Source organism: Aythya ferina, assembly GCF_964211825.1.
Source record: "Aythya ferina genome assembly, contig: HAP1_SCAFFOLD_856, whole genome shotgun sequence".
Taxonomy (NCBI): Eukaryota; Metazoa; Chordata; class Aves; order Anseriformes; family Anatidae; genus Aythya; species Aythya ferina.
In genome coordinates, this window is record NW_028180912.1 from 23,300 (window position 1) to 31,786 (window position 8,487).

Here is an 8,487-nt window from a genome sequence, read left to right on the forward strand (position 1 = left end):
TGGGCCCCTCACTACAAGAAGGACATCGAGGTGCTTGAGCGGGTCCAGAGAAGGGCGACAAAGCTGGTGAGCAGCCTGGAGAACAAGACCTACGAGGAGCGGCTGAGGGAGCTGGGCTTGTTCAGCCTGGAGAAGAGGAGGCTCAGGGGCGACCTTATCGCTCTTTACAGATACCTTAAAGGAGGCTGTAGTGAGGTGGGGTTTGGCCTGTTCTCCCACGTGCCTGGTGACAGGACGAGGGGGAATGGGCTAAAGTTGCGCCAGGGGAGTTTTAGCTTAGATGTTAGGAAGAACTTCTTTACCGAAAGGGTTGTTAGACATTGGAACAGGCTGCCCAGGGAAGTGGTGGAGTCACCATCCCTGGAAGTCTTTAAAAGACGTTTAGATGTAGAGCTTAGGGAAATGGTTTAGTGGGGACTGTTAGCGTTAGGTCAGAGGTTGGACTCGATGACCTTGAGGTCTCTTCCAACCTAGAAAATTCTGTGATTCTGTGATTCTGTGTGATTCTGTGAAAGGCTAGTGGCATTGCTAATCTACATATGTAGTGAGTAGTTTAATTACAAAGTGTAAATCTGAACAGAATATGGGGCTGAATATGTATGAGGAGTCTGATCACAAATGTTGGAATCCAGCTCTGCAGTGTCTGCAGGTCAGAAGGACTTAAAAACTGGGTGGGCACAAATGAAATCTAAGACCCAAGCAGAGCAACACACCAAAGCATGAGGTGTGACTGCTCGACTGCTCAGATAGCAGGACTGCTTCTCTCCTCTCCTCCCCCAACACACAAACACACACATACACACTTCCATGAAGCTAGAATCACAAAGGGCAGCACAAGGCATCCAGCCAACACTTCAACCCAGAGATGACTTTCCATCAGGGTGACTTGACAGCAACAGAGGGCATGCAGTTAAATAAGTAGCCTGAAAAAGTTGTGTGAAATACCAGTAATACAGCTTGCCAGCTGCACAACACTAACTTTAAAATAAGGTATGGGTGTTACAATGACTTCTGGAAGAAGAGAGCCTGCAGATTCTGTTCTGCAGTTCAGTTACAGACAGACTCAGTCAAACTTGAGACGAGATAAATGCTGGGAATAGAGACTATTGCACAAAACATTTGGAGATGCCAAGAGAACAAGTCCCCTGAAGAGTAGGAAGCAATTCTACTTAAAGTTACAACTTTCAGAATAAAAGTGGAAGGATATTTAATTTTGGAAACGAACATGTGGTTTTGAATAACAAGACCATCACTCTTGAAAGCATAAATTAATGTGCTGCCTGGAAGTAAATAGGTGTTCCCCATCTTAAAAAGTTAGTTTATAATTACCAAATTATTTTTATACTTCCTTTTCAGCATTTGAAGTTGGACACCATTGAGGATGGAGACCCACTCCCAGATGTGATCTGTTATGGAACAACACTTAGACATTATTGACATTCATAAAATGTCTGGCTAGTCTTGTAGGCTCTTCATTTCCTTTTCACCTAAGTTCTGATCTCATTTCTTGTTAGACACTGAGGATTCAGAGGTTCACAGTATGTGAGTAAAGTTCTTAACATATGTGCTTAGGATCTTCTTTCCCAAATGTCCAAGGAGGTTGAGCTGTGCTCCTGTCATTCAGGAGAGTAGTAAAAATATTTTGTTTTTGTTTTTCCTTCCCTCTCTAAGTACAGAACATTTCAGGGGTGGAGGCCCAGCTCAGGAAGAAATGCTCGTCTCTTAAATTCCTCTTTAAGGGGAGTGGGAGCTGAGAAAAATGAGGTAATTTCCATTTTCCCTTTAATTCTTCCCAGGACAATACACATTTTTCTAGGGGAAATGTCACCTCAAGCTGCATTAATTATAATGCTACTTTATAAGCAGCATAGAAGAATACATAAAACATAATTCTTACAATCCCCAGAGTGAAAAATCCTAGTACTTCCTCTACATGCTACATGTGTCAACATGAGGTACATCATGATGCTATTGCACATTATTTCAGAATACCATTGAAACTGAAATTACTTTATACATCTTAGTTGAAGATGTTTGAAAGTTGAACTGATCTGACCACAGAAGTAAATGAGAATGTATAGGGCTCAATCAGAAGCTAAAAAGGTTGCAAGCCACAAAGATAATGAGAAACAGCTTTTCTGCCCTGGAGAAGTAATTTTTCTTACAGAAGTTATACCAAGCAGGAGACAGGCTTTCACAGAATAATTTGAATACCATAGACTGACTTTCCCAGGAAATCACTCTCTCTTTCTCGCCTTACCATATTTTGTTGCCATGTTCTGTTCTTTTAATTCATCGGGTCTAACACAGAGTTACAGTGAAATGTACCTTTAAAAATGGTTCCCTTATGCCACCATCCTCTCTAAAAACCCACCAACATAAGAACCTCATTTATGTAATAATGTGATCTAGAGTCAGAATGAGAGAACTAGTAAGACACTGAAGTCAACTTCCATGAGAATACAGTATAAGAGTCCATACAGATTAAACCATCTCTCTTCAGATGTGATGCATTACCTCAGCAGCAGAACAACCTCTTCTACAGTCTTTCCCATAGGGATTATGACAATATGACAACAGCTCTTACACAAAAGAAAAGAAGTGGACACACTTCAAGCAGCAAGGTTTGATTCAGTTAGCAGCCTGTAACTGCTTTTTATTTGTTTGTTTCTTTGTTTATTTTCCAGTCTTCAAAGTTTTTCCAAGCTCTGAAACTATCTACTTATACCATCTTCAGTATTCAGAAGCTAAACATTGTCAATAACTACTCAGGTATGTTACAGTACAGATCTGCTCATGTTCTATGTGGAGTCCCATGCTTGCCAAAGGGACTGCAGTCATGCATGAACAACAACAACAATGCCACCAACAATAACAACAAAAAAGGAGGACTACCATGATGTCAAGAAAAAAAAAATATTTCTTTTTTATCTTTTCAATATTTTCCCCTGCATACCAGTTTGACTCCAAAAGGAAAGGTTAAAATATTTGTTACTCAAGGAGTCAAATTAGAATCGTTTTTGCTCATACTCTTTCTTCATTTTTGACAGTGCAAGGCACTGTGGGACTTGGCAGATCTTAATATATGGCTCTTCTGGGAATTAGAAATGTTCAGAGTGAGATGTTGGCAAATATTTTCCCATTGTTTTAAGATTTTTTAATGTACTATGTTGACTGTTCATCCTGTACTAGAAATGAAATCCTTTTTGCAGAGATTGCAGGCATCATCCACTTTTTTTTGCTAAGATTCCCTAACATTTTTCTGAAAATATGAGATGCACCCCTTGAAGAAGCCAGCTGGAGAGTGTCAGACACTCCAGTGGGAAATACATATGAATCAGTTCAAAAACCTAAAATAACATACTCATTACAGTGCGTTGCTTTCTGACTGTCCCTTTCAATTTTCTCAGGTGAAAGTCAGGAGAAAATTTAAATGCACCATAACAGAGAGATCATCTGCTAATATTTGTAGAAGGGTCAGACGCTGAGATATTTGTTGTCTTCATGTAAGAAATCAGGGAAAAACACTTTAGACAGTGCAGTTCATAGCTCTTTCAAATACATTAGAGAAATCCATTCCATAAGTGTGGTCTGGAATCAAAGTATTTGTTCAGGAGAAACTGAAGAGTTTGGGGTTCTTTAATGATTTTGCACTAGATGTTTCTTTTTTACTACTAAGGCAAAATTATGCAGCAATTTAAAAATTTTTGGAATGACTTGAACATAATAGCTTAGCCACATGTTTGCTGTCACAAAATTGACATAGGTTCAGTAAGAACACAGCCTATGTTCAGCTAAAGTATTTGTAAACACATCAAAATTATGTGAGCCTTATCTGGACTGATACTCAGCCAGCTAGCCCCCACCCAGCTCCCAATAATCTCTACACACACAATGTCACATATTCCATTGCATCAGTATGTGTGGCAAATATAGAACTGAAGATAATGAGTGTACTGAAGTTCAGTTTTCAATTTAGAAAAACTGAACTAACTTCAATACACTTCACGTATCTCACAGTGAGCCTGAGATCTTCAGAAAAAGGTAGAATTATTGAATATGTCAATATATTAAAAACAAATAAAAAATAAAAAAATCTGACAGCATTAAAAATGTAAGTTTTTTCTTTTTCTTTTTCTTTTTCTTTCTGTTTTTCTTTTTCTTTTTCTTTTTCTTTTTCTTTTTCTTTTTCTTTTTCTTTTTCTTTTTCTTTTTCTTTTTCTTTTTCTTTTTCTTTTTCTTTTTCTTTTTCTTTTTCTTTTTCTTTTTCTTTTTCTTTTTCTTTTTCTTTTTTAATATTCTTTCTTTCTCTCTTCTACTTCCTTTTCATTTTCCTCTGTAATCAATAAAAATGAATGACTATATAATTACTTTTTCTTTTTTATATAACAAAATGGCTTTGGAAGTGATAGAGCATCATTTCTTTAATCCTGTTATAGAACTAAGGGACGAATTTTTCTTTTTTTTTTTTTTTTTCCTTCTATTTGATAATGCTTCCTAGAGAAAGACAATAATAAATTAGAAAATAAAATAAAATAAAATAAAAAATAAATGTTAAACATCATTCACTTATTTATATCTTACATATATATATATATATATTGACGGAAAAAAAGCAGGATTTTCAACTGGGAACTTAACCTATTAATATATTCTTTGCATTTAAATGTTTTTCATAGAAACAATATTTTATTCATCATAAAAAACTTACATTTTTTTCTTTGTTTTTGTTTGTTTGTTTTTGTTTTTGTTTTTTTTTTGTTTGTTTGTGTTTGTTTGTTTTCCAGTTAGAAAGTTTCAGTTATAAGGGAACCCACAGAGCTGTCAATCATATCTTTTCCTAAGTATCTGCCGTAAACATGGATATTAAATCTGCATTGTTGACTTTTAAAATTCTTGACTTTTAAAAATGTGGAGGTAGTATAAAAAATAAACCAACACAAAGAAGCTTCGAGAAATAGATATATAATGGTCTCAAGTGAGATTAAGTAGATCCATGATTTCTTACCAGTTATCAGGATATTAATTAACCTTGTTTTACTACAGCTGTTCTGAATAGCATGGAAACTACAGATGATAGCTCATCATGTAAACGTCCAAGACAATATCTAGAACACTGTGTTCAGTTAAGTCCTGTTAACATATGTGACTCTACTAAAACAGTTGTGTTAGAGATATTTTAATTTCTGAAAAATATGCTTGAAAAGACTCAAGCAACTTGTAAACTTTTTCCAGTAGGGAATAGTTCTGTTGTCCAAACACTGAATTTCAAGTGTGCCTACATACTGCTCTGGGTTAACTTATCATTAACTGAACAGTGTTTATAAGTGATTGGTATGTTACAGGGCAAGGCTGCCTTTTGGACAGATGAGCTACAAGAATTACAGCACCAGTGTGAACCTCATGAAGTTCAAGGTAAAATGACAATTCCTGCACCTGGAGCAGAATAACCTGATGCAGCAATCCAAGCTGAAAGTGGCTTTGCAAAAACGACCTGGATGCTGGACAGCAAATTGAGTATGGGTGTGTAATAGTAACAGTGTGCCCAAAGAAGCATTTCTGGATTCCCCAGTCGGAAACTGAGGAAGTCCAAGCTCTGACTACACTTGAGTCAACTCAATTAAACACATCATGTATGTGCACTGGCAGGATCAAAGGCAACAGTGCTTTAGGGAAAATCAGAAAACCTGATGCCAGAGACTCTGAAAGGTCTGCTTCTATCGTGGAGACAGAATGATGAATAGCAAAAGTAATTCTGTCTCCTAATGCTATTTCCATAAACACAGGATTATGAAGGTGCCACCAGTTAAATTATACATTTTCTTATTCTATATCAGATATTTCAGTGCCATATAGCTGGTTTTGAAATTGATATATTTTCTACCTTTCTTGAGATGTATGATGATTCCTAAGAGGACATAGGTACTTATTTGGATGTTTTATGTGGTCTTCATATCACACTTGAACTTCAACAGCTTTGCTTTTATGACTAAGTCACAATATCTTGGAAGGGTATTGGAGTGGCAATGGAGGATAGTTTGACAAGACTTTCATAGCCAATCTACTACCCAAAGGTTCTCCCCCATTACCTGTTATTGCTAGGCTGGATTGAAAGTTTTGAAGTTAACCCTACTACCTGCTTCCAGATCCATCTTACATTCCTGTTCTTTCAAGTCTAAGAGATGAAAAGATACCCTGAGATGTCTGGTCACAGTCAAGTAATACGGGCATGTGTACACTGCACAATAAAGATGACAATCCAAACTGTAAACATCACATAGTGAAACGCAGTCTTATGTGGAGAAAGTAACTCAGATCCATAAACACTTAAGCCACGTGACTGTGGCCAAGTGCCAAAGGTAATAAACTTTGATTCTTAACAGATTTCAAAACAGTTTTCAAAACATCTAGCTTTGTGTCATGTTAATGAAGCTTGCCATGGGTCTAAACTAATAGCAGTGCTGACTTTGAGCATATAAGGAGACTCTGTACTTCCTCTCTAATATCTGTCATTCAGCAGGGTTTCTCATGAAGTACAGCACAAGAGTAGTTATGAAAGTCCAGATGGACTTGACAGCATTTTGTGTATAAGGGAAACTTTCTTCCCCATTGTCCTAGTTTCAGTTAGGACAGAGTTAATTTTCCTCCTAGTAGCTGGTAGGGTGCTATGTTTTGGCTTAGGATGAGAAAGAGTGCTGATGTTTTAATTGTTGCAGAGCAGTGCTTACACCAAGCCAAGGACATTTCAGTTTTTTGCTCTGTCCTGCCAGCAGGCAGGCTGGAGGTGCAGCAAGAGCTGGGAGGGGACAGACCCAGAACAGCTGACCCAAACTAGCCAAAGGGGTATTCCATACCATCTGACGTCATACTAAACAATATATAGGGGTGGCTAGCCGGGGTGGGAGGGCTGGACTGCTCGGGGTTAGGCTGGGCATTGGTCAGTGGGTGGTGAGCAATTGCATTGTGCATCCCTTGTTTCATACACATTGTTATTAGTAGTACTATTATTGTAATTATCATTATTATTACTATTGTTATTATTATTTTTCTGTTTTAATAAACTGTCTCTATCTCAACTCACAGGCTTCATTTTCCAGTTTATCTCCCCCATCCCAGAGAGGAAGAAGGGAAGATGAGTGAACAGTTGTGTGGTATTTAGCTGCCGGCCGGGTTAAACCACAACATGGTTTATCACAACATGGAAATGGTCAAATGTGCAATAGAGTAATAGAACAACTGAAAGAGCTGAAAGTCTTCCTATGATTGTAACAGGCATTGTATTGAAGATTTTTCAGGCTTCCTTTATTTAAGAGTATACTGGAGGAAGTGTATTAAAAGTTTCTATATCTAGAGAATTCTATTCTTAGTAAAACTTCCTCCTTTTCCACCAATGTCACTCCTCCAAATGTTATCAGGTGAAAGGGAAAACATTAGTTGTAGTGAAATGTCTGTAGTGAAACAGACTTAAAATCACAGAATCATAGAATGGTTTGGGTTGGAACGGACCTTAAAGATCACCTAATTCCACCCCCTGCCATGGGCAGGGGAACCTCCCACCAGACCAGGTTGCTCAAAGCCCCAAGACTTCCAGGATGGGGCTTCTCTGGGCAACCTGTTCCAGTGAATCAACACCCTCAGAGAAAAGAATTTCTTCCTTATATGTAATCTAAATCCCCCCTCTTTTTTGTCCTATCACTACATTCCCTGAAAAAGAGTCCCTCCCCAGCTTTTCTGTAGGCCCTTCTTAGGTACTATAAGGTCCCTGTGGAGCCTTGTCTTCTTCAGGCTGAACAACCCCAACTCCCTCAGTCTGTCTTCATAGGAGAGGTGCTCCAGCCCTCTGATCATCTTCATGGCCCTCCTCTGTATTCTTCTAATATATCCATGTCCTTTTAATGCTGGGGGGGGGGGGGGGGGGGGGGGGGGGGGGGAGCCCAGAGCTGAACACAATACTCCAGGTGGGGTCTCACAAGAGCAGAGCAGAAGAAGAAAATCACCTGCCTTGCCCTTCTGGCCATGTTGCTTTTGATGCAGCCCAGGATATGGTTAGCTTTCTGGGCTGCAAATGCACATTGCTGGCTCATGCTGAGCTTTTCATCAACCAACACCCTCAGGTCCTTCCCATCAGGGCTGCCATCAAACCATTTTCTGCTCAGCCCGTGTTTGTGCTTGGGATTGCCCCGACCCAGATGCAGGACTTTGCACTTGGCCTTGTTGAACTTCATGATGTTTGCACAGGCCCCCATCTCAAGCCTCTCTCTGGATGGCATCCCTTCCCTGCAGTGTGTTGACCACACCACACAGCTTGGTGTCATCAGCAAAATTGCTGAGGATGCACTTGGTCCCATTGCCCATGTCACCAACAAAGATGTTAAGAAGTATTAGTCCCAATACTGACCCCTGAGGAGCACCACTAGTTACTGATCACCTGGACATTGAGACGTTGACTTTTTGAGTGTGACCATGTAGTCAATTCCTTACCCATCA

At 38.9% G+C, this 8,487-nt stretch overlaps 1 long non-coding RNA gene across 1 annotated transcript; it reads left to right on the forward strand.

Annotated features, from left to right (window-relative positions):
* Positions 1–3,903: 3,903 nt before the first annotated feature.
* On the forward strand, positions 3,904–7,080 carry LOC311429371. The gene is made up of 2 exons (XR_014688239.1): positions 3,904–4,044; positions 5,346–7,080. It is a non-coding gene; the product is annotated as an uncharacterized lncRNA (long non-coding RNA).
* The last annotated feature ends 1,407 nt before the right edge of the window (positions 7,081–8,487 follow it).